The 22,549-nt window shown below is 39.0% G+C and overlaps 1 long non-coding RNA gene across 3 annotated transcripts; it reads right to left on the reverse strand.

The window, feature by feature from the left end:
* Positions 1–1,990: 1,990 nt before the first annotated feature.
* LOC121657411 lies at positions 1,991–22,320 on the reverse strand. 3 transcript variants are annotated; one of them, XR_006013615.1, is made up of 5 exons: positions 21,985–22,320; positions 20,124–20,259; positions 12,737–14,093; positions 11,354–12,639; positions 1,991–6,362 (listed from the first exon to the last, which is right to left on the reverse strand). It is a non-coding gene; the product is annotated as an uncharacterized LOC121657411 (long non-coding RNA). The 3 variants fall into 3 exon arrangements; XR_006013613.1 differs by having other exon boundaries at positions 11,354–14,093; XR_006013614.1 differs by lacking the exon at positions 1,991–6,362 and adding an exon at positions 9,206–10,203 and having other exon boundaries at positions 11,354–14,093.
* Between the last annotated feature and the right edge of the window lie 229 nt (positions 22,321–22,549).

Raw genomic sequence — 22,549 nt, forward strand, 5'->3', positions numbered from 1 at the left:
AGGGAAGGGAAGGGAAGGGAAGGGAAGGGAAGGGAAGGGAAGGGAAGGGAAGGGAAGGGAAGGGAAGGGAAGGGAAGGGAAGGGAAGGTTGCATGGAGACTTCAAAGCAACCTTCCAGTATCTGAAGCCTACAGGGAAGGGCCTCCAGGGAAGCCAAAAACTACTCTTCATCAGGAACAGTAGTGATAGGACAGGTTGCCCAGAGAAGCTGTGGATGCCCCAACTCTGGCAGCATTCAAGGCCGGGTTGGACAGGGATTTGAGCACCCTGGTTTAGTGGAAGTGTCCCTGCCCATGGCAGGCAGGTTGGAACAAGATGATCTCTAAGGTCCCTTCCAACCCAGGCCATTCTATGATGTATCATCCAGTTACCTTGGCCTTCTATTGAAAGACTTAAGTTGAAAATAAGACTGAGAAATATCTAATGCACCTTTACAGAGAAAGCCCACTTCCAAAAGAAATAATGTTAGATATTTTGTAGTAGTTTTTGACTCTCAAGTCACAACTTTAACATTCAATAAAAGCAACTTTCATAATCAAAAATTCCCAAACACTTGTGCTGGTCTTTTACACAGGGCTGAAAATTTTACAAAACAAATGGAAAATTCTTTCCATAGACTCATACTAAAATAAAGGTGGGGTTTTGGCAACCAGTTAGTTCTAAACAAAACAAGACCAAATATTGACTTGCCTTTGGAATTCCCTTATTTTCCATTGCAGAACGGCTAGTTAAGCGGATCCCAAGCACATGAGTGAGTCATGGAGTCACTGTAACATTAAATGCTTACCTTAATTATAAGGCATTTCTCTGAAACAGGTGTTGCTCTTTATCTGCAAGGGATATCTCACTGTCACTTGAAAAAAAAATGAAGCAATTGCAAATAACTGCATTTTCACAGTGCCACTAGCTTGTGTTTACAATCTCTGTTGAAAGCCAGCTATACCATAAACCAGAATGATTCCAAAGCTCAGGTTTTGCCATGGACTGCAGCTTCACTGGGATTAGCTGTGTGAAGACATTTGTACAGTTCAGTGAGGAGCAATCAGGACCAAGATTCACCAGTGGTTTCAAATGGACAGGTCAAACAGTTGCTACCTTCAGCTGTCTATCTGAACATACATGTTTCAAAGGCTGAAGCCTATTTGTAGGTTGAAGGTACTTCTGAGCCACCACACTCTGCAGCTTTGCATATTAAGGTACACTGAAATTAGCACCAGATTTGTTACATGCAGAGCAAAGAGTCACCAGAGTTCATGAAGAGCTATGCATACTTTCAGCTGCTCTTGGTGCAAGGTGGAAAGTGTACCAGTAAAGTCACACTCAAAAAACAATGAAGCATCAACCACTTAAACTGTAAATCTCCTCCTTCGAATTTAGGATGGGAAGAAGGAAACACTCTGGTGTTGTACCAGGTATACCCACCAACATAACAATTTGGAACTACTAGTGGTTGCTTTAATCCTCTATGCAGATGTCCTGACCTTGTTGTTAAATAAATACAGTGGCTTGAAAGCAGCTTCATGACACTAATGAAAAGTGGCAGTGCATTAAGTTAGCACACAGGTATTCCTACATACTATGCCACACTCTGGGTTCATGTAAATGATTCCATGCTTAAATAAAGATAATTTGAATAGCCCTGGGTGATGGACCATGCAGAAAAGAAGGAAAGATTATGACCTTGGATCAAGCCGTTGTACTGGCAGTAATTACGAGGTCCTAAGACCAGAGTTGCCTACACAAATCAGATCTCAAAAGAATATTTTATGGAAGTCTTCAACCAACTCACAGTCTTTGCTTCCTAGGAGCACATAAGGTTTCCACATGCAAGATTCCCTTGAGGACTCTGCTGAAACCTTACACTTAGAAGAGATCTGGAGCTATTGATTGGTGAAAGGGCAATGACTTAGCAGTTAAAAGCCATGCTGATTTCTCAGTGTTATTACTACTCATATTATTGTGATGCAAATATCTTATACCAAACATGAGGAGTGCTGAGAAGATACTTATTTTTGTTTAATAAGTACATGAAGTTCCTATTAGGGGTCAAAGTACGTGGCCTTGCCTGCTAGGGTAGGGACATCATGGGTTACAGAAGCCAGTACTGCCATCTCACTTGAATGAATCATGGGTATATCTCAACTAATCCTCTTTTGCTGATGGATACAGATCTGTTGCATCACACCCAGTGGAGCATGGTTCTGGGGTACACTTTGGGCTCTTAAACACTTTTGGGTTGCTGCAGCTTTGTTGGCATTTCTCCTAGAGAACAGAGTCTGTACTAGCTACCTGTGTGTTGGCACAGGATCTCACAAGCCAACTGAATTCTCAGTTTCTCGTGTTACCACTGGCTCTTCCAGATATGTCAGTAGTTTCCATGGATTCATCCTCTGGCATTACATTCCCAGATGAGGCACAAGGAAGGGAACTGACTTACAGACAATCATGATGGGGGGGTGGTATCTTTGTGATACATCTTGTAACTCATTTTTATAATTCATAAATTAATGAGAATAATGTTCCAGAGACCCATACAAAAGAAAACATTAATTTGTACCACAAGAGTCATTACACCAGCTAGCACAATTACAAAAGATGGACAAGTTTCAGGCAGATACAACCTCTTCCTGCTTGGAGATAATGAACACATAGGATTAAATCTCAGAAAAAATTTATGGCTAAGATGGCAACCCACTGGTTTACAGAAAATTTCTTGATAGAGGTGGGATTCTTTTAAAGAAAGGCAATATCACCCTGAAGGAAAAAAAATAAAATGGGATTGACAGGAAATTTGCAAAGTAAGACAATGCCAAAGTTCAGAATAGCTTTTCATACAAGTGCTTTTATAATAAACTTTGAGTTTTTCTATTGATTTCCACAGAAGTAGAACTGGATGCAATGGTGGTGATCTGTCTCTATCCTAGTGATGTAATGACAAGTTTTTGAGGTTGTGCATTTGGAAAGGGCAGCACCAATTCAGCAATGTTCTTTATATCTCTTAGATCCCCTTCAGCAGAGACAGCAGTGATTTAAAAATTCCTGTGAACTCTTCTGATTCAGAAGAGACAGGAGACAGACTGTTCTTCCAAGAGATGCCTAGCACCAGAAGGGTGTGGTCTATCTGGGATCTGAGACTTCGTGACAGTTTTTGTTATGTTCTGGCTCCAAACCACTTGTTTTCTTTACTTTCCAATTACTTTTCATTGCAGGGCACAATGTTAGTTCATCTCATAGGAATTTGTTTACTGTTTTCCACTATTTCAAGCCTGTTTCCTGGTTAGTTTTCAACTTGGAAATTACCTTTTTCCACATAGACACATTTTTCCACCTGCAGTTCTGATTAGATACTATTTTTTCCACTTTTTGCATTACTCCCATAAGAGCATTACTTCTCACTGAAGAACACCAGTTGGCCTGCAGCTGTATTTTTTATTATGGTTGAAGGTCTTCTCCAGTTAAGAGGATGTCTTCTTTGCTGGATGCTGACCAGTAATAACTCACTGGAGTAAAAGCAGGGAAAATAAGCCAGGCATTTTGAAGTGCACTCTTGATGTGGTTTGTAAGTTATTTTTCACTGTCTTGGTCTGTGGGAACGTGCTGCCAGCTCAAAATCTAGTTTTATTTCCTTCTTTCCCTGCTCCTCCCCTTTCCATCTTATTTTTACTCTTTTTTCTTCCTGACTTTCTACGCTATTTTCCTTCCCCTCTCACCTTCCACCCTTTCCTGCCTTAACGATATTTTGTAAGCATCATGGGCTGCAGCCAGGAGAGGGAATTTGATTTTGTGGTGAAGTTCTAACAAAGCAAGAGTGGGATGTTTAAATTGATTGGCAAAGCAGCACATTCAGTATGGAAGACATTGAGGTTTTTCATCCACTGTTCTACCATACTGTTTCCAAACATCTTCAAATTACATCTTTTTACAGGGCTTAAACCTGCCAAATAAAGGTATCAAGCTGACAGGATTCTCTGTCTCGCCTCTCTCTCCTAGTCAGTGGTGCTTATACCAAGGCTAACATGGAGGCACAATAGAGGATTCTGTTTTCTCAGAGACCTCGTTCTTGCTAGCATTAAGTCAAATTCCTTCCTTTAAGTCAAATAGATAGGCTGTTGAGGTTACAGTTAGGGCACTGAAGGAGGAGGATATTGAGGTAACAAAGAAATTGTTGTTTCAGAGTGAAAAGTCACCACAATATGCAATACCTTTTCCTGGCAGTCCTTTTAATTCCTAAGACTAAAATCTCAAAGGTCTTACATTGCTAAGGGAAGCAAGAAGAAGGAATTCAAGAGCCAGATGTGCTGTCTGAGCAAACAAAATGTTCAGCACCTTCTGAGGGAGCCCTGATAGACATGCTGTGCCGTGTTGATGATGTGTCATCACACTATTGTGAGCATGATGGAGTAGAGAAGTGGAACCAGGCCCTGCATTGCCAGAACAGCTCAAGGTTAAGTGTAACATAAATCCTAGCAGCCAACAGGAAAAGTTCTGCTGGAATATTGCACAGTAGCAGCTGGAAGACATTACATTACAATTACAGTTGGCTCCTACTCTAAGACAGGTTTGTTTAAGATGTGTGCTTTTCTACTTAGTAGTAAAATATTTTAAATCATAATACGGTTTAAAATAGAGAATATATATATAGTCACCCTATAATATGTGATCTCCACTTCCACTTGGGAAGGCAGAAATTTAAAAACTGTGTCATAACATGCACACACTTCAGATTTATTTAACATTTTCCTTGGCTCTAATTTTCTACTCTCTAAATATTTATGATTTACTTTCTAAATATATAAACTCAGCTAAATGGAATATATACAGAAAAACAAATTGGGAGGGTTCTGAGGGGTATGTTTTCACGTTCTAAGAATATAAATCATGTAGTGCATCCCAAATGGATCAATATTTCTTTGGCGAAAGAAGTTTTTTTTACCATAAAAATAATTACAGTGAGAGATGTGCCAGTTAAGGACAGGTGGTTATATGCAACCAACTGTATCGATGTCTATATAAACCAACCAACTCCCAAGAACTGTATCTGAATCTGTGTGTACAGATTGTATGTGTGAGATGGGAATTACTTATTAAAAAACTAAATGTAATAACAATTAATGCCCATCTGGCTTCAAAGAATGCATACAACCGTGACCAGAGCTTGAGCAGGTGTCCTGTGTCGCTTCTGCCAGAACACAGTTAGAAGTGCCCTGGACTTCATAACCTGCATTGCTAAGAGCAGAGTGCCTGAGGATTTAACTCATGTTGTATGTCAGACTCTGCACCTCATACAGTCATATTCCTAAGGGACAGCCAAGACAGAGCATGGAATGAAACCTGTGATGTTCTGGAAGAAGGCTCATTGTAGTCTCATATTGTGGTGGGCCCAGAGGAAGTAGAGGGTGTAAAGCTAATTCAAGGCAGTAGGCACCTCAAAAGGGAAAATACTCCTTCCTTCAGTGGAAAAAGAGCTGGAGAACTGTTTTTGTACTTTTTTCTTGGATTCAGCTGCAAGTGTCCAGTTCTCAGTGGCACTCATCAGATTGCTTGCTGTTCTTTAAACTGACACTGTCACTGTCACTGAGGTGACAGGTTTGACTTGAGTCCCTCCATGAGTTTCTTCTCCTTCTGCAGGTCTAATGTCTGGTTTCTTAGCACATCTCTTACTCCTTCAGATGTACTCTCTTGTGCACAGAGCATTTAAGCTATGCCTTGGTAAATGTCTGGGGGCTTAAATTTTGTACCTCAAGGTATTTATTTGGTTTACACTGACTTTCATTTTCTTGGACTGCCATTAATTTAAAGTTCTGTATCTTTGCTTAAACATGAAATGTATTAATCAGTGTTATGATAGGTTGAGTTCTACTTTATTACACTTAGGTGGAGCTGGCAAAATCACATGGTTATATTGATCTGAGCTGAAGTTGGGGTTCAGTTTTGACCTTCGACATACTCACACAGAGTTCCTGCTGATTACAATAAAAATTAGGCATATGCAGCCAAGGCTCAGCATTTGGCCTTTGGTCAGAATGTGTATTAGGTTTTGCTTTTCTCTAGAAATAGAGGTTATGTCAAAAACATCGCCTATTTGAAACTTGTTTACTTTTGCTTGTCTAAAATGAGTTGTCTGTTCCCATCATCTGACCCCACATGAAAGTCACAGAGCTGACTTCTAACTTTGCCAGCTGTAGTTCTCCCAGATTGCCAGTACTTTTGCATCAATGATGAGGACAGGTCACATCATCTTGTTGACACAAAGATAAGCCTTTGCAATGCAGCCCAGGGATGACACAGGTGACACTGTCTGTCTGTTTCACAAACAGAAGTATAACGTCAGTTCTTGTTGGAAATTCCCCCTGGTCAGGCACCTAATGAAAAACAGTGGTTTAGTTGTTTAGATGGTACTTAGTTATGTTTATACAGGAACTGTTAAACTAATTTAGCAATAACATATTTAAAACTACCACTTAGCACAGTGGAACCAAAAAGCTGAAAACAGCTAAAACTAATGTTAGTTTGAATGGCCCCAACAGAGCTGGCCAAATTTTTTTAGCACTTATTTTAGTGTCATTCCCACAGAGTGCACAGAAAGTTGAAGGTGAGACAGAGTTTTCTCGTTCTGGTTCCAGTCAAAGGTACAGCAAGGAATTTCCTGTACTGGGAGCTTATATTGTCTGAAGATAAAACCAGAAAAAGTTGTAGGGGAAAAGAAGAACTACTACACAGTTGTTGAGATTAAAAACCTCAGGCAAAGAAAGAATGATTTGTTCAAAGTTACCAGAGGTTGTGGTGTTCTGAGGACCTTCACTCACTGCTTCTGGACGAAGCACCAGAATATTTTTCTACTCAAGTTTTGCTCCTTGGAGTAACATTTAAGAGTGTGCATGGCAGAGTACAAATACACACAAAAACAAACCAAAGTAGTTCAGATAAACTTGTGGTTTATATCTACTCTTTGTGTGTCTATGTCTCCCATAATGCAGGTGAAAACAGCTGTCCAGAACAGTAACCTAAATCTACTTTTTAAGTAGTTCTAGAAGCAGAATTGGACAGACATGAGGAAGAAAGGAATCACAGTTACTGGCAAAAAGAGACTATGAGGGTTTGGATGAAGTTCTGAGACATCCTTACTCATCTGACCACAGTTACTGCTGGGCTGAAAGCACCACAGAATAGGGCTATGTAAAATACTCTGCTGCTTGTGACACAGTCCATGTTGTACTGATAAAAGGTATGCATTTCTGGAGATATTTTGTGTTATTTACTATGAATTTTTAAGGCTCTTTTACTGAATTTAGCAGTTTGCTTGTGATGTTAGAATAGTCCTTTCCTGTAGCAACCTTGAAGTCAAATTTTGGAATCAGCTGAATTCCAAAAAACCATGGGGAAAATTGAATTTGAAATAATGTGGATGCTTATATGTAAGTATTTAGATATGTATGTACAAGACTTAGGTGCATATAAAGTAGAAAGCAAGGATGGTAAGGCATTATCATTTAAGGAGCTAGGGCTCAAAGAGGCTTCCTTCTATATATGGGGGAAATTTTCTTTCTGCATTCTTAAGAAGTTTTGTGGGGTTGATCTCTTTTTTTGGTCTTGGCACACTACTTGTGCGGGCCCTACCAAAGTGATGGCTGCATACCTTCAGGCAAAGTTCTCATTGTCATTTGGTAGGATCATTTCCCTGATGTTCCTCTGAAGGCATTTAAAACAGTTCTCCTTTATAAGATTAGTTGGTTTAAGTTTGTGTAAAAAAGAGTTTAAAAGTGAAAGACAAAACTGCTGCTGAAGTCTTCTACTCAAAGGTCTCCTCTTCATGCACTGCTCCCAAAATCTTGTGCATATGAAGTCTGAAAATGGCAACTGATTTATTTTTGCAAGAACTGAGACAATAATCGGAGAAATGTAGGCTTTAAGGTCATGATAAAAGCCTGTGGAACACTATAAAATAGCAGTTACTACTGAGAGCTTGATAGTTAGGTTGTGAAGAGATCCATTGGCATCTCTGTTGAGAGGCTGATGACACCAGCACCTTTCTTAAGAAATGTGAGGAAACACCTCCCTAACTAGGACAGATTCTGGGAACAGAATGCCAGACTGTCTGAGTCATATTCTCTCCAATGGTTTAAAAGTCTAAAAGAACATGAAGTGCAAGAAGATCTGTTCTGTGTCAAGTAATGGAGGAGCACCTGAACAGGTGAAAATTTTTGATAAAAAGGTGGGCCTCTTTCAGAATTTACACAGTGAGGAGCATGGCAAAAGTACTGGCCACCCAGAGAACAAAATCTCACACAACTTTTTGTCAAAATGCTGCATTGGACATGAACATTTATGAGTAGCTTACTATTCTCCTTTTGCTGCTTCCCTCATCTTTTCACTGTCTTTCTCTCTTTTGAAAAACAATCATCTTGATATTTCTATTGATTCAATTATTTCACATTTATTTGACATGTGAGATTATCCAGAAACATTAAATTAGATAAATGGTCTCATACCAGAGAGAAAATTCAAATGCTAGTGTAGCCATAGGCCCTTTATTCCTGGTATATTATTATATGGTAGAATATAATATTAGGGCTGACTCTGCCTCACTTGCTATATGACCATTCAAAAAGTCCACCTCTGAAATGGAAACACTTCCAAGTATTTTGGCCCATGTAAATGCCAAGCTGTTTCCATGTATTTGAAAGACAAAGTCCAGCCTGTTTGTCCTGCAATATTCAGGTAAGTGTTTTCATAGAATCATAGAATAATCAAGATTGGGAGGGACCTTTAAGGTCATCAAGTCCAACCATCAACCCAGCACTGCCCTAAACCATTAAACCACATCACCCAGTGCCAGATCCAGATGTTTTCTGAACACCTGCAGGGATGGTGACTCCACCACCTTCCTGGGCAACCTATTGCAGTGTCTGACTACCCTAACAGTGACAATTCTTTTCTTGTATCTAATCTGAATCTCCCCTGTGTCAGCTTACGGCCATTCCCTCTTGTTCTCTCACTGCAGGCACAGTAGGAGAAACTGGCCCCCTACTCACCACAATCTCCTTTCAGGGAGTTACAGACAGTGATGAGACGACCCCCCCCGAGCCTTCTCAAGGCTCCTCTTTTAAAAGGAGAAATTCAAAAATGAAAGCTCAAAATATCAGAAAAAGTAGAAGTGGCAGCTGTTTCATGGAAACTTTGCACCATTTCTTTTAGTAGACAATTATGTGTAAATACTGCTTAAAAATGTGAAATAACATTTTGTCAGAAGATGTAAAACCTAGAATACCTGCCTATTTGGTTTTTTCTGGTTTTTATTCCTTGTATAGAAAACAAGGGCTCATTACTTAACAAGATCCATCTCTTCAACTTTTCTTTTTTTTCTACCGTAGAATTTTTAAATATAGGAACATCCAGCAATTTTAGTTTTGTTCTTCTTTCATTGAAATGATGTGGGAGGAAAAAAAAACACCTAACAGAAACTAACAACCCCTTTGTTAGATGGCATGCTGATGAGGATGGCAGAAATATCTACCCTAAGTTCAGGGGTCAGAGTTGGACTGTAGCAATAAGCACAAGGAAAAAACTGGGGAAAAATTTTTTTTTCTTTCTTGCCTGGCTTTCTGAAACTCAGTAATCTTTCAACAAAAGACGCTTTAGATTTGCAGTTATTTGGGATTGAGGAAGAGGTATTCAATTTCACTGTCAGCTCCTTCCAGCCAAAGCTATAATTCAGCAGCTTCCACCAGCATGCAGAAAAAGAGTTGTCAATCAGCAGTTAAATACTGACATGAATAGTGCCTTTGTCGATATTTCTGTTCTGCCTTTGAAAGCTCACAACCCAAAACAAAAAATCTTTTGACAATGTGCGAAAAACAAAACTGAAATGCTTCAACAACCTTTGGCAGCTAGAAAGCTGCCCATATAAAGTCTTAAAAATTGAATGGTCTTTGTCAGGTGGAGGAAAGCTTGTGTCCTGAGATTTGACCATCAGTAGTTCAGCAGTGCAGCTGTGTGTCTTATAAAAGCATTTCTTAGATGTGTCACTGTGTTGGTTGCATTTTTATTCACAGTCACAAAACATTTGCAGTCATCATTGTATTCATCTTGAGTGAGTTTCCCTTTTAAAGGCATTAGCAAGACACTGAGTTTCCAGATCTTCAGCCAGATTTGATACATTCTAAGTTCTGCCAAGTAAGTCCCCAAGCTGGGTGATTTCCTTACCTGGAAGAATAAAGATCTGAGTTTGTGTTGTTTCCTTTTAAAACTCTGAATGTTCTTGGTGTCACAGACTCAGGCTGACTCTTTGGTAGCACCAGCAGAAAGCATTAGGTAAGCCAGACTTAGATAAAGTATTTTTTTGTGTAACGTCCTAATTCAATTAAGTTATGTAAGCATATTTCTGACTTTAAATACATGGATAATTTGAATTATTCAAGTGAAATGCTAGCCAGCTTCTGAGATGTTTTGCTTGTTCTCCATGAGTGGCTGCACTGTCAGCAAAGCCTTTCTGAGTGTGAAGTGCAGAGAGCGGGGATGGAGGCAAAGAAAGAGAAGAAGTTTTCATAAGAGGCAGTAGGAAAACAAGAGCTTCACACACACAAAGAATATACTTTTCATACACATAAATTTATAATCATCTGTATTGGATAGTGTCAAGGACAGGTATTGCAGAAAATATTGCAGGCAGTGACTAACTAAAGAGCATTGGGACAGAAGTGGAGCAGTTATCTTGAGTTGCACAACCACACTTGCAAAACTGAATATTCAGACTTGTTTAGATTAAAGGGCACATAGGCCAAAGCTGCCAATTTATCTACTGCTTTTATTCTCAGTTGTCTTGGATTTTAACTTTCACCAGTGATGGCACGAAAATTATTACTACCTATGTAATATCTAGCAGACTCAAAAGCAGCACCACTGCTCCGTCTGCTCAGAAGTGGCTGGGAGTCCAAATTTTCTCAACAAAATTAAGCCCAAGACTTTGTGTTCTAGTTCTTTGTGGGAAAGGTGTTTCGGTTTTGGTTTTTTTTACAGGATAAACTGCTTCATGCTCACATACAACAATTTGGAGTTGGTTTTTTTCAGTCATCTGGCATCTTTTGTATACTAGTTAACACCTTTTGGAAGGGCATGTCTATTGTAGAATTGTTATGTTTTCAGCAGTTACCTGTAATTAGATCAATACTTTCCTCTGGATAGTCATTAGTCAGATTAACAGCTGAATTAACCTGCATCTTTTATCTGTAGGTCATCCAAGATCAGTTCAGCTGACTGTAACCTTCCACTTAGATTTTTAAATTAACTAGTCCTGGTAAAATTCTGGTTTATGTATACTCAACATAATTTATACTAGAGCAGCCCAGTTGCCTACCTCTAGATGCACGTGGTAGGAAGGTCTTCAATTCTCTGATCACTGTAAAAAGAAAGAAATTCGCTGACATGCAAAGCCAGCAGCACTGGAAATGATGGACAGAAACTCTAGGGTCTTTGAAAAATGGGGAATGGGGAACGCATCTAAGTAACTGACGCTGCCAAGGAGCGATCTCTTTTCCAAGCGGAAATTCTCCCAGATTCTTCCAAGTAGATTCTTTTAGAGCATAGGAGTCTTCTAGAAACCTAAAACACACTTGCAAATCTTTAGGTGGAGAATTAGCCTGCAGCTTCTGCTGAGGAGAATATTGCTAGCTAGAATACAGGCTGGGGTAAACCTTCTTAATATTACGAGGTATAACACGTGGTCTTAATCTAAAGCAGATCAATGCAGGTTTGCTTAAACAGGAAGAGACAGATGTAAACATTGAGGTAGAAATAATTTCCAAATGCTGCCTGAATTGAGAATATATGCCTATAGATAGATGGAGAGATACATACAGAAACATTTAGCATCCAAAGGGAAGCCTAAATTGTAGGGCTTTGGATAACATTCTGCAGAGCTGTGCTGGATGAATCTGTGGTTTCTCATGGCACCAGCCATCTCCACTCATTTCCAGCCTGTCCTTTCTAATGTAGTAAAATTGGAGGCTTGGAATCAAGAGCAGAAAATACCTGAGTGAATTCTGTTATTTATCCTGGTGTAATATTCTTATGGTGGTAATTAAAAACCTACACTCATATTTTGAATTTGCAGTAAGTGCTTATGGTAAAATACTTTTCTTTTTTTCTAGATCTTTATCTAGGATGTGCAGTTATTTTGTCCACTGAAGTAGTGAAGTAACAGTGACTTAAGTCATCTGAGCTTTAATCCTGCCTGCGACTGGAAGCCCAGTGTTTCCTTCCCACGCTTTGCAGTAGCAGAAGAAAAAGCATTAGACAGAAATTACACTTCTGTTTTGGACCAGAGACCATTTCTTCTCTTTGGCTTTGGTTTCTGGGTTTTTTTCCCCCATTTTTAGTTTATTTATGAATTAGTCAACACCTACCAAAGGTGATACTGCAGCTGAAATGGTAATCAATTATATATCAGAAAATCATTGGGCTATGCATGCACTGACAAGTGGGATAACACAGTAGGAGTGGATTTATAAAATAAAACAATTCATGGGTATTCCACAATACATTAATTTCAGTAGGTTTTACTTTAGATTGATCCTGCTCTGATTCTGTTGCTCATTTAGTGGCTGAAGCACTCCAGAGGCACATCTTCTGGATTGGAATTACCTGCAGGTAATCCAGATAATAAGATTTGAGACCTCTCTGCAGCATGGTAGTGGGAAAAATGGGGAGGTTTGTTTCAAAGTCGTGCTTCTGGTCTCACCTAAAATGCAGTGTAGAAGGAAGGTTTATCACTCTATGCCGAAGATAAGTCACCAGTTTTCCATACTGCAGTAAGTGCAGTCTGCACATGGTCTTGCAAGTTCTTCCTTTGTTAAAAGTCTTCCTACTGGATTATAGGTAAGCTTGCTTGCTAAAGGATTGTTTCCGAGCTGAAGTAAAACATATCTGGTGTAAAGCATTGTTTATACTCCTCCGAGTCTTTCCAGAGAACAGCTGTTTCTTATTTTCGAGGTGCACTGAAAAGGAGACAAATCTGGCAGAAAAACTCAGAGGGGTGGTAATGGCTTAGAATTTGTGCTCCCTTCTTCAGGCAAGATGTTTGACTCAAAGAACTTGAAACCAGAGCTGGACAAGCTCCCTGAAGCAATACAAATGCCAAAGTGATTGAAATTTTTAAAGAACTGACAAATACATTTTTATCTGGAGAGGAAATTAATAAGCTATAAGCCTTTCCACTGAAGTTTTATACCTCTCAAGTTACATACTTTCATTTTCGATGTGCCCAAATGACCAACATCACTTTACTTTTCACAAAGCACTAACTTCACAAATCAGAGGACAGATAATAAAAGATTGATTTGAAGTCATTAACGCAATTAATCAGTATGCTTATTTGACAGTAATTCTTCCTGGAATAAATCTGAAACCACTGGTAGCCCCAATATCAGAGCTGGTGAGAGCAATTTCCAGAGGGTAGATGAAGGAGGCCCTGACAGCTGAACTGAACTGTCATGCTGCACATTCCATGGTTTAAACAGTAATTTATTTTGCAATGCCTGCATCATCAATTCTGGGATGTTTGTCCATAATGTTTAATGTTTAAAGAGGTCAATATTTAAAGAGACCTGTTTTCAGCAAATAAAATCTCTATGTTGCTTTAAAGTTAATATGTCACACACTCTGATGGTGATACAGAGCAAGAACTGTCACCCACAAAGTGTCAGTGCCTCTGTTAAGACAGGAAATTATGGTGCCAAGTGAACCACTAGTGAAAAAGACTGTTTAAAACTTCTGGTGCAGTTTCTGAGTATCTTAGTAAAGTTCACCGGAGCTTAAAGGAAAAACTCCATTCGTTAATCCTATTCAAGATGTGCAGGGGAACAAAAAAGTGTGAATAGTACAAAATAGGCTATATAGGATTTGCCAATGTAGAGAAATCTGCTGCTCTACCTTCTTCTGCAAGCCAGCGTGGGAATGAACCAGCATGTGTATTGGCAGGCTGTGGGATATGCTGCTGCTCTGAGCAATGCCTGTAAGAGCTTACACAATATCTTCCTCTAGGATCTCTCCTTTGAAGTAGCAAGGTCATGCTTGACATCGAAGTTCCCAAAGGGATGCTGGAATAACCAAAACAGCAAATTTGTGGGTTGTGCTGCCCACAGGGAAGGTGATAGCAATAAAAGCTGGTACTATAGGCATAGAAATCACAGCAAACATGACTGTACGGTAATACAAGCAAAGAAGTAAAGGGCTGCTGGAATCCTTTCATGTGCTGGTGACTCGAGGTTGGCAGAATTTGCCTCTGCTAACCCTGCTCCTTCTAGATCACCCCCTTTGTCTGACAGGGCTTTCTGCTGCTAAGGTCTGTGGCAGCAATGCTGGGAAGCACAACCTGCCCTCCCCCTCCTCCCACACAGAGGAGGAATGCTGCCTTAAACAGCAGATGGGCAAAAAAACTGAGTAAAATGCATAATTATTGAAATCTAGAAGATCCTTATGGACCTGTTAATTGAAACTCTTAGAAAGATTAGTGAGAGGATTTCTGAATTTATAGCATTCATTATGTAAATACAAACATAAAATTTAATCTGATCTGGGGAAATTCACACCTACAAGCAAAAAAACTTCATTCCACTGTTTTGGAAAAGCACCCCTTGAATCTACAATTAGTTTAGTTAAAGCATCAGGTTAAACATTTTTATGTAGTGTATTTGTTGTCCAAACACAAACTAAACCAGAAGAATTCTTTTAATTTTTCTGATTTTTCAGAAGCTGTGGCCATTTGTTTCCAGATAGTCTAGGCAGTTCTGATAATTCTGGGAAAAGGGGAGATATTAAAAATTATACTGTCTCTTGACAAAGAAGTTTGGCATTTTAAGCTGATGTGAAAAGTGAAAATCACATCAGATAAAAGCTTTCCTTGGCCAGAAATACTTTTGTTTGTTTGTTTAAAGGGAGGACAAAATACAGTCTAACACTTCTAAGTACCATTTCTAAAGGAGTGGGGGACGTAGTTTGTTTTGCCAACCTAAGCTTTGTGAGTTAGATCCTCCATAGTCCCTAAAGGCATTAATCATTTCTTGTAAATAGGAAAGAGAAACAAACAAGACTTATAAAATCATCTCAATACTCAGGTCTCTGCACTCTCTCTCCCTCTCTGCGCTCTCTGTCTCCAGACCTAAAAATGCTGTGAAGTCAAGGCAAACTGCCAAGAGTTTCACACCCAGTGCTGAACTGGCATAGACTCAAGGGTTGCTACTTGAATTTGGATGCCAAAACATTAGCACTGCTCTCACTACTGGCTTTTACACATCCTTTTACAGAGCTACATACTTTGCAATGTTTGCCTCTTCTACAAGCTTTCACTGCTTGCTTTTCCAAGTTTTCCTTGAGTGCTAATCTTGCTGCTGGTAAGAGAGCATCTTGCATACTAAAATATTCCTCTTCAGTAGTACCTGTTGATGTATGTCTATCTTCTGCAATGGGAAGCACATGCTTCAAGTGCTGTATGCTCTGTATATCTCACCATTATCAGTTCAGTGATATTCAAGCCTGCTCTTTGGTCTACATTCACCATTCAGCCATACTGAGTCAACCCCAAAAGGCTCACTGAGAGGCTGCCTCAGTCTAAGCTCCACAGATGTGTGTGGATGGGGACAGACTGCCCCTTCTTAGAGCCCCCAAACACATCCAGACTTTCACTTAGAAATGGACCATGTTAAGGGCAATACCACTCCATCAGTGCAGAGCATTGACCCTCAGTAACACTGTATGAATAGTCTCAGTGACCGACGACTGCAATTCAAAAAGCCACAGCCCACACCAGCTGGGATCTGTCCCTGATCCCTGGTCACAAGTAATGTCTACCCTCAGAAGATACCCTACAGGTACAGCAAGATGTTTGACCCAGAACTTGCAAGCATACTATTGGGACACCAATCAGCAACTAATAATTCATAAACTTCACTTTAAGCTCAGAAATGTTCCCATTGAACACAGTGGGAGTATTCACATGTTAAATGTGCTGGGATCAGTCACATGAGTGAGGCTATGAGATCTACCTAAAGTCCTTCTCTTTTATAAACATGTACGTGTACCAAAGCATCTGACGAAATGGCAGATTGACACCCTGACAATATGGGATATTATGTCACTTTAATATGAGGCTCTGTTCTCTGGGAAAAGCAAGGACTCAGTCACAGAAAACATTATTTCTTTGTAGATCTCCAAATGGCCACCAGAAGCAACCAAAACAACTGAGCAAATGTCTCCTGGTACCAGGGCAGAGTTAACTCTGGCAACTGGGGGGAAGAACTACTGCAGCCTGCGGGGAAGTATTTAATCTCTGTTCTCCTGTGCAGTTCTCAGCAACACTGTAAAAGGAACACACACTACAATTAATGATTCACACATTTATAACCCAACCCTCTTGACCTTTGTTAGCCAAAACACCTAAGTAAACCAATCTCTACACTTAAATTTCTTCTAAGAGCTGTGAATATGGCAAATGATAAAAAAAGTTGGGCTGGATGATTAACTGGTTTAATTCTTTAAGGTAACACTGCGTAAGAATACAGGAACAGTCAGATGGAGTTGAACAGTAACACAAGTGATAACTGCTAAAGACAAAATGTAAAAAGCTATTTTGCTTGTGTAGCATACTTCTAATTTTGCAATGATAACAACAAAGTTGTTTGTTTATCTCATCCAAGAAACTGTTTCCTCATTTCATGTTACAGCAAACAGCTGACTAGGTGAAAAGGGTTGATCAGTAATTTTGAGGATTATAACTGCATCATTGAACTGGTTCCAAGTTAATGGTCATTAAAAAATCTGTTATCTTTGCAGTAGTTCGTTGGACAGAACACTATATTTTGACTATTTCCAATTCCTAGGATGGCAGGCACATCCTAAAAGAATATATAAAATATATACATACTCTTTTTAATCACTACCTGTTTTGGCTTTATCCACACACTGAAATGAACAAAATCTGAAAGTAAATTTTATGCTTTTGAACAAGAGCAGGTTTTCTGAGTATGTCTCACTGAAGCTCCTACAGCTTGTAGCTAGTGTTTTGTCCTATAGCCGCAATGTATGCTTCCTATTTTGCAGTAACATATGGCATAATGATAATTTAGAAGCCTATTTGTGTCAGGCTAGCAAGGGAAAGCCAAATGAAGAAGCAAAGTTATTAGGAGAAATAGTGCATCTCTCACTCTGAATAACTCAGTGCTCTAGTGCCAGTGAAGAAATTTCTACCCATTTTTAGCATTCTGCTTTAGAGGCCAGAAGTAAATTGGGACCCATAAACACTACTGATTCCTTTAGCTCCACCTATTTTCTGTTACTGCCAGATCAAAGCTTTTAACTGAGTAAACCAATTCATGCTTCTATATTTGAATCAAACATGCTCAACAGTGCACACCCTCCTGATTAAAAAAAGGTGCTTAATCAGCACAAATACATTCCTTGTGTGCAAGAGCCCAGTGTCTCACTGGAAACAGACTGCAGCATTTCACCTGGGGAAAACGGCTGTTGTCCGGATCACCAGGGATTTGGAAGGTTGTTCCTCTGTTACACAGAGAGGCCTATAAGGCAATGACTGTTGGATGACATTGGATCCATATTGGCACAGAAAGGGTCAGAAAATTAATTGTTAGAGAGGTTTAAGGGGGAATGGAAGGATGCTTGTTATGTCACCCTGAAAAGTGCAACATATAAACAGTGAACATGGGCGCTTGCTCAGCAATTACTCAGGAGTAAAAGGGTATCACTGTGACTTCCCATGTAGAGACACAAGGTAGAAAAGTGTTTGTCTCCCGAGATTTTTCTTACGACAATTTGTTATTGAAAGGAAATAACAATTATTCAAACAACCAAACAAACCCTCCACTCCCAATAGTTTAAGTAACCTAACAAAGGTTATCTTTCTCTTCCAAAATCAATTTTTGCTCTTCTCTATTATGGAGTCACTATTTCCTTTGTTCTTCATGCCCAGGACTCACAAAGTAAAGAGGTTCTTCATTTCTGAAGTGAAATAATGCAGACTTAAGGTTAATTTACAAACAAGCTTGCACCTTCCCTCAAGCCAGATGCTCTAAGACACAAAGATCTAGTGTTCTTCACTTTCAGGACTGAGAAGCAAGAAGAAGAAAGGAAAAACTCTCTTAAATTTAACATATGTGTTACTTGTGTATTTCCTTAAATAGAAGGCAAATAATGTAAGCTAAAGCATCTCAAAACCATTTTCTTTGACTTTAATTGGCTGGCAGTTTGAGTTAAGATGCTTAACTAACCTGAGTCTCAGTGTTGTGTCCAATCCATCCCTTCAGTGCTGTAACAACTGCTTTGTTACTGCAGTGTATACCTACAGGTATTGTGTCCACTGGGTATTTAGGCATAAAACCCGGTCTAAAGGCATCAATGGGAATTTTGCTACTTCCTTTGCAGCAGAGATCTCACTTACAACTTGTTGAATCACTCTTTGGTTTGGGTTTTTTTTTATAACAGGGTGCAAGATGCAATTAGATGCTACATATCACATTAGTATTTCTGATGACTCCACTGAAAACCTACAGTTTATGCCTGAGTTCTTCAAACTACATGATATGAGAAAACCTTCATGTTCTGTTTGCAGTATTTTTGCCTTTTGTGAAGCAAACATCTCTTGTTAATCTGCCTAAATGGGTCAAAAAAAAGCAAAAAATGAAAGCAGAACAAGGTTTTAAAATTTTGAAAGAAAGCAGTTGCAAAAGCCATATCAGTGGGACAGAAGAGCATTATATAAGGAAAACGAGCAACTAACCCCCAGAGACCTTGCTCTTGATATGTTGGACGAGTATCTGAATGATACTCTATGGAGGAATTTCAGGAACATAAACGTTAATCTTACATATTCAAATCTGTCTTCCTTGGAAATGTGACTCTTTCTGGAAAAACTGATTTGCATAAGTGAGCCTTGGGGTAAGTGACCTTTGGTGTTTTCCCATTAAAGTAAATGATTTTTGGTACCCTGTTTTCTAGCTATACCAAAGATTTCTGTTGTCCAATGGGACAGTGGTTCTTTCTCTCTTTTTGTTGGGGAAGCGGGGGGAATACCTTCTTCAGATTAGAAGTATGTGTATATTATAACACAAATTAAGAGACAGATCTTGAATCATGGCAGTCTATAAAATCACTGCTCCAGGCCACTTAGTTTTGTTAGAAATGAGCAAGGCAGGATCCTTCTTTGCCCAAACTCACAATTTCTGATTGCATCAATTTCCCCATCTTTCATTAATACTTCCATTTTGCAAAAAGCATAAACCTGCTCAGTTTGGCACAGGTGCAAATGACTTAGCAATCGTAATCACAAATGTCCCATCATATAACTGCATTTCCTTCCTATTTTAATCAGTGCGGCAAATTAGCAATTGTATAAATGTGCAATTAAAAAACTTGCTGATATGAAAGCATGATAGAGAAACCTTCACTTTTGAGATGCCACTACCCTCCAGCTGAATATATCATGTTCAGTGCTATAGTTCTGTGACACACTATCTGGTTCACCTGTTTACTCTTTAAGAAATGTGCTGAGTTGTAACTTTTGTGCCCTATTGAAGAAGCAAATGATGCCTTCATTTGGGTGACCTCTGCAGGAGCAGAGATGATCACGTTGCTGCATTAGAGGTATCATGCATTGATCCAAGGTAAACTTTAGCTATCTCCACACTCAAGATCCTTTTAGACTGGGAGTAGCTGACCTAGCAGTGAAAGAATTAGCTATTTCTAGAGAAAGAAAAAAGGTTGTTTACCCTGCTTGTATTCCTTTATTTTCTTGGACAGATGATTTCAAGACTACAGACTTTCCTCTATGCTCTATGTAACGCTGATAAAACAGAAAAACCTTGTTGAGGACTGTGATCCTGGCTAACTCTTCCCCTCAAGTTACAGCTAATATTCTGACTGTTAGCACAAGGAGGAAAGGCATGTGTGTCCTTTGACATACACAGAAAGTTAAAAATTATCAACAAGTAGCGACAATCTACTGAGACCTATCAACACTCTTGAAAAGGAAAAGCGCATATATATGGGGGGAGGAAAAGTAATTTTATAAAGTTCCCTCTCTAATTTGTAAAATTAATGTTATGAAAAGTATTACTCACAGTTTCAGGGGCTCTTTTATTGCTTGTCCAAACCCAAAGCTGTTTCAAGAATGCAGTATGTGCATATTTAACATGCTTATTCCAGGAAGGAAACAGAGGTTTTTTTGTTTTCATGTTCTCCCACTTTTTGCAGCATCTAGTATATTAAAAATGTACAAACGCAAAGGGTATCTGTGAATGAAAGATTCTACCTGTTCTGTTTGTCACCAGAACCACATGTATTTTTGTCCAGACCTGCAGACTGCAGTAATGATTATTACTATCATTTTTGCAGATACAGTCCTACAATTTAAAGTCCTCACCAGTTAATGATAATATCAACCCAGAGATATAAATTCTAACCCAGAAATATTAGCAGAATATATACTACAAGCACCTAAATTCCAAGAAAAAAAAGTGCATGGATTCATTGCAACCTCCTTACAGCTTTAATCTAAAAAGTTCTTTAATACCAACATCAATATTTTGTAGTGTAACTAAAGGTGCAATTTTTAAAGTCTTCTGGAATTAAAATGGTCCACATGTGACTTTCAAAAATGGAAGCAGTACTCTAAACAAAGCCCCCGAATTTCTTTAAATACTTAATTTTCTCTGCAGAGTTTCCTGATATCAGCTTTCAGTTTCATTTAATGCAGAAAAAACTGCTGTCAAAATCCTGTCTGTACTATGGTAAATTATTAAGCAAATTAAAACCATACTATGACATTAATCCAGATCTTGGTTTTTAATTCTGTATACAACTTTAATTTTTACCTACTTGTTACAACATAAAGAGCTTTCAGTCTACCTTATTTTTGTATTGAGAATGTGTCACAGTATCCTAACTAGTAAAAAGATGCTGAAAAATGAACAACTGCAGTTCCTGGCACCAAGAAGATCTACGAGTACTTAGAACTAGGAAACTGACTTTTGTTACTGCCTCTCACTCATCTTCAATACTATCCTAACTTTTCTTCTTCTCTCCATAAGCAAATCTAACTGTTGAAGCAAATCCTTGTTTCCCTACCACAGCCACTTTAAAACTCTCCCCTCTCTGCTTTAAAAATGCCTGTATCACACCAGACCAGGTTTGTCAGATTATCTGTTTACCACTTTTGCTAACAAAACAAATTAATCTTCTGCCCTGAAAGAACCTGTGAGCATCTGGGACAGAAAGTATATTGCAAAATTATCAAGTCGCTAGGAGCATCTTTTGAAGGCAGCTGTGGGTATAAAAGTAATTTTACAGAGTGGCATAAGGACATCATCTTTCCATGTCTGTGATTAAGTACCAGCCAGCACCAAAGATTTCAATATGTAATTCAAAATACAGCATGGAAATCTCTCTGGTTTCATAGTTCATACTGGTATAAAACTGGTTATCCATTAACCTAGTGATAGCTACCTGTCTTACATGAATGTGATAGGCCCTGCAGACTACACAGTACCCCTTATAGAGACAAATAATAAACATTACAAGTTTAGGTGGATTATTTATGCAAATAATTTGAAAATATCTTTAGAAGGGCCAGATGAGATGATAACCCAAGAAATTTCAGGAAGTGGAAACAGAAAATATGACATTGGAATAGAAGCCTTAGGAGAGGGAAAGGGAACAGGTTTCATTGTCCATCAGTATAACTATCTCCCTGTGCCCAGGATCCAGTAAAGAACAGCAGCAACAACAATCAGTCCATAAAAGCCTGGCATCATTCCTGTTCTTTCTTTCAAAAAATATTTCCCCCCGTTGCCCAGTGTCCTCATTCATCGCAATCATAAGATTTTATGACAGGACTTGCATTACTGTTTTCTCCTAACAGAGTGGCAGACAAGCAGCAGATGCTGGCTGTAATATCATCTCTAATATGAGCTGTTTCCATACTTCCCCACAGGTTTTTGTCTTCCACATGACTGACAGCTGAATTCTGTTCAAAAAGGGTGATTAAGGCTGCAATAGGTATGAAGCCAAGTTTCCTCTTGGATTCCCTTCTTCTTCCTGCTGTGCCCCATGTGGCTGACAGAGCTTTGCCATTGTGGAACAGAGGTTGCTGGAAGTGAATTCTTCTTAAGCAGACAAGCTTTTGTTCAGTTTTGACTCAGGCTTCCAGCCCAAACTCTTGAGCAATCTGCACTGAGAAAGGTCTCTGTGTCTGCAGTAAGGTTTGGGGGTGGGGTGGTTTGGTTGGGTTTGGTTGGTTGGTTTTTTTTGTTTGTTTTTTGTTTTTTGGGGGTTTTTTTGCTTTTTTTTGCTTGTTTGTTCGGTTTTTTGGATTTGTTTTTTGGTGGTTTTTTGTTGTTGTTGGGGTTTTTTGTTTTTTTGTTTGTTTGCTGGGTTTTTTGTTTGCTTTTTGTTCTTTTCTAGAGGCTTCCAGTCAGAGTCAATCTGCTACAGAGAACCATTTTCTGAAAGACTGTTTTCTGGGCAGAAGATCTTCATTATCTGCCTT

This window comes from Corvus kubaryi, unplaced genomic scaffold (genome assembly GCF_017639235.1).
Source record: "Corvus kubaryi isolate FWS band 111438036 unplaced genomic scaffold, C.kubaryi_AGA036_p1.0 split1-37296, whole genome shotgun sequence".
Lineage (NCBI taxonomy): Eukaryota > Metazoa > Chordata > Aves > Passeriformes > Corvidae > Corvus > Corvus kubaryi.